The sequence below is a fragment of the Tupaia chinensis genome, unplaced genomic scaffold (genome assembly GCF_000334495.1).
Source record: "Tupaia chinensis unplaced genomic scaffold, TupChi_1.0 Scaffold149148_1, whole genome shotgun sequence".
Lineage (NCBI taxonomy): Eukaryota > Metazoa > Chordata > Mammalia > Scandentia > Tupaiidae > Tupaia > Tupaia belangeri.
Genome location: NW_006208994.1, coordinates 712648 through 716210, shown reverse-complemented (window position 1 = coordinate 716210; position 3563 = coordinate 712648). Strand labels below are relative to the sequence as shown.

The window sequence follows — 3563 nt, the reverse complement described above, 5'->3', positions numbered from 1 at the left end:
TTGACCATTAGTACTGCTGTTTTTAGAGCTGTCAACATTTATGTGAAACTGAACTCGTCTTATGCCAAAATACCATATATAAACCCCAGGATTGAATCATTTTTTCCTTAAAGAAAGAAAAGAAGATCCTCACAATTCCCAGAAATCAGAAAGCAATATCAATTTTTTTTGTTTGTTTAATCTCATAAGCAATGAATATGTGATCAATAGAAATCAGATCAACCCTCATTGGCTCTTAAGGACGATGACCCTCAGTTTCAAAATAGAATGTCCCTTGAGTCAGGTTACCACCCCAGCTCCCCAGTTTTCTCTCCACTCTCCAATGACAAGAATCAATACCTACCAGCTAAACGAAATGACTTCCAATTTCCCTAACCATGCTTTCAGACTTTCTAGGCTCCAGGCTTGCTCATTCTGCCGACTTCTTGGTATTGATCTGACTCCTATCCCAATCTCTCTCTCAGATTCTGCCACTAAGACTACCAGATTCACTCACATCCCTACTCCACCTTGAAATCTTAAAGAAGAAAGAACAAAAGTTTCTCCATATGTAATAAGAGCCCAGTCTCATCTGCACTTTTTTCAAAGACCCTTGTCCCTGTCCTGGTTTAAATACAGACTATTTTTTTTTTTTAAGGTTTTTGCCATAGGGCATGAGCATTGACCTGAGAGAGACAGAGAGAGATGGGGGGTGGCCCAGGCCACAATCCTTTCTCCTTCATTCTTCTTTTGGGATTTTGGACACGCACACATACAAGCACCCAACGTGAGTTCCAGTCCTCTGGGTCTGGGACTTGGACCACAGTGAGCCATATGAGAGTCCAGAGACATAACCATTATGCCCTCTGCTAGTCCTCATGTGGTACAATTTTTTAAAAAAGGAGGAAAGGGAATTTATATATACGTGTGTTGGAAATGGAGATATAAGTCAATGAGGGGGGGGGAATAGCTGCCAAGCACTTTGATTAGTCAATTTAGTATTCAGTTTAAGCCGAGCACCACAGTTCATCATTGGCCACAGAAAAAAAAAAAATTTTTTTTTGAGAGATTTTCACTATAGGGCGCATATGCTTGCCAGACAGAGAGAGACATAGAGACAGAAAGCGAGAAATCACCCCCCAGGGGGGATGGTCACACCACAATCCCTTCTCCTCCATTCTCCTCCCGGGATCTTGGGCACGCACACACACGCGCCTGGCGTGAATTTTAAGCCACCGGGTCCGGGATGCGAACTGCGGTCGACTCTGTGGGAGTCCAGCGACATAGCCATTACGCTAACTGCTGGTTCCCAGAAGAAATTATTATAAAACACACTTGCTCTGCCTTTAAAGAATATATACCTTAAGAAATGATACATATATGCAAAAAATAGCTATTACAAATGTAAATACAAAATAAAAATGGCCTCTAACAATTTGCTGTGTGTTTCAAGTACTGATCTAAGTGATAAGGTGATACCTTTATCCACCTTTTCTCTCTCTACCTATCCTCCCATTTTGACCCCTCAACAACACTAAGTGCAGTGTTACTATTCTTATTTCCACTATATCAAGAAGAAAACAGAAGCGTGGAACCACCACTCAATTGGTAAATGACAAAACCCTGACTCCAGAATTCATATCTTAGATAATTCTCTTTAATATATCAAAAATCACTAAATTTTGAAATTCCAACGACATGTACAGAAACAAATGGTATTTAGAAGGGAAAAAAAAGTCAGTACATTCAAATTAAAATCAGAGTATTCAGACAAAGGGAAACTAAAACAAAAAGCATAGCTTGAACATTTAGAGAAGATCAAGTGACATGCTTGGGAGAGCAGAAAATAAAACTTTACCATTAGAGACAAGAACAACCACAGTTTCTGCAGAGGGAACTAGTGAGAAATTAAGACCAATGTGTAAAAAAGAAACATTCAATACAGGGCCTTGGCCTTAGAGTGAGAACTGGGACGTGATAACTCAAAATAATCAAGATCGATGGGACCAGCAGTTAGCATAATGGCTATGTCGCTGGACTCCCACATAGTCAACCGCAGCTCATGTCCCGGAACTGGTGGCTTAAACTCATGCTAGGCACGTGTGCATGCGTGCCCAAGATCCCGAGAGGAGAAGGGAGGAGAAGGGTGGCTATACCCCCTGGGGGATGATTTCTTGCTCTCTGTCTCTCTGCCTCTCTCTCTCTCTGTCGGCAAGCACATGTGCCCTATAGCAAAAAACCTCTCCAAAAAGAAAAATAATAATAATCAAGATCAATTATAGGTACTAGTGAAGCAGCAGGAGGCTAATAAATGGAAACTACTGATCACTTGGAATTACTGATGAGTAGGATGTCACTGTATCACACAACCCTATGCACTCTACAGGTTTCTGTTCTTGGTATGCTTTTGAGGTTGTTTTAGGAGTCATTTATTGTTCCTCAAAATACCTCAATGTCTAGTAAAGTAACTGGAAAATTGGAAGTTATCATAAATCATTGTTGAAAAAATGAACCTATGGGAAGAAAGTTGGAAGAACATAGAGTAGGGCAGTGTAAAAAATAATGCAAGAAAGATAAGTAAGGCCTACTAACAAGGTGGCAAATGTAGGAGTTACTGGAAAAATGAAGTTAATAAGGAATCTAGCTGAGAAGAGATCATGTGCTTTGGCCAGAGGGATGCTTGGGTGATTTTTTAAGAGTACTGTACTAGTGATATGAATCTAGTCTGCCTCTTGTTAAGGCAGTAGATATAGCCTGTGCTTTCTGTTTTTAATTAGTGGCAGAAAAAAAAAAAAAAAAGGTTTGTAAGTGAGCTCTTGGATCAAGAATTCATTTATTTTAAGAGACCAGAAGTCTCTTCATTTAACCTATTAATGCAGTGCCGTCTGTAAAATATGGGATAAAATATTCACTCTTATCTCTGGTCAAGGCAAAGTGTGTCAAGCCCTTTGAGTCCCTTGCACAACCCATATTATAGCAATCAAAAGTTGCAGAGCAAGTGAAAGATGTAGAACCTACTGATCTGTTCAGTCTCCACACCAGGAGAAGAAAGGGGTTAGACACCACCACCTCTGAAGTTCTTGCAGTCTGATGTTCTATACTCTACACAGTCTTGTCTCGTCACTGTGTTGCTTTACCCAGTAAGCCTCCTACTTCTCCCAAGCCAACTGCCAGTTTGACCTTTACAAAAGATTCTTCATCATCTAATTAGCTCCAAGAGAGATTTCTATCATCTCTTGGTTATAATTTTAACAAACTTAAAATGAGAAGAAAAGTTAAATAAAAAAGTAATTAGGCACAATTCAGTTAGCATTCAACATACACGTCTAATTAATGCCAATATCCACAGAAAGGCAACATTCATGAAAACAAAAAAGCAAAGTAATATATTCTATTTGGACACAATAACAAAGGCTTCTTTAAATATTTTCTCTGAAAGCAGAGCATTTTGGATGATAAAGATAATTAAATGCTGTAAGAGTAGTGATCCATTTGACAGAGAGAGTTAAAACTATGAAGGATTTCTTACAGAAATACAAACTTCCAACCTTTATTCTATCAGGGGGACATTCTTTCCACAAGAA

The 3563-nt window shown here is 39.2% G+C and overlaps 1 protein-coding gene across 1 annotated transcript in view; it reads right to left on the bottom strand.

The window, feature by feature from the left end:
• Positions 1-3563, bottom strand: part of LSAMP (limbic system associated membrane protein) — a 710022-nt gene that overhangs the window by 573209 nt on the left and 133250 nt on the right. The window lies entirely within an intron of this gene.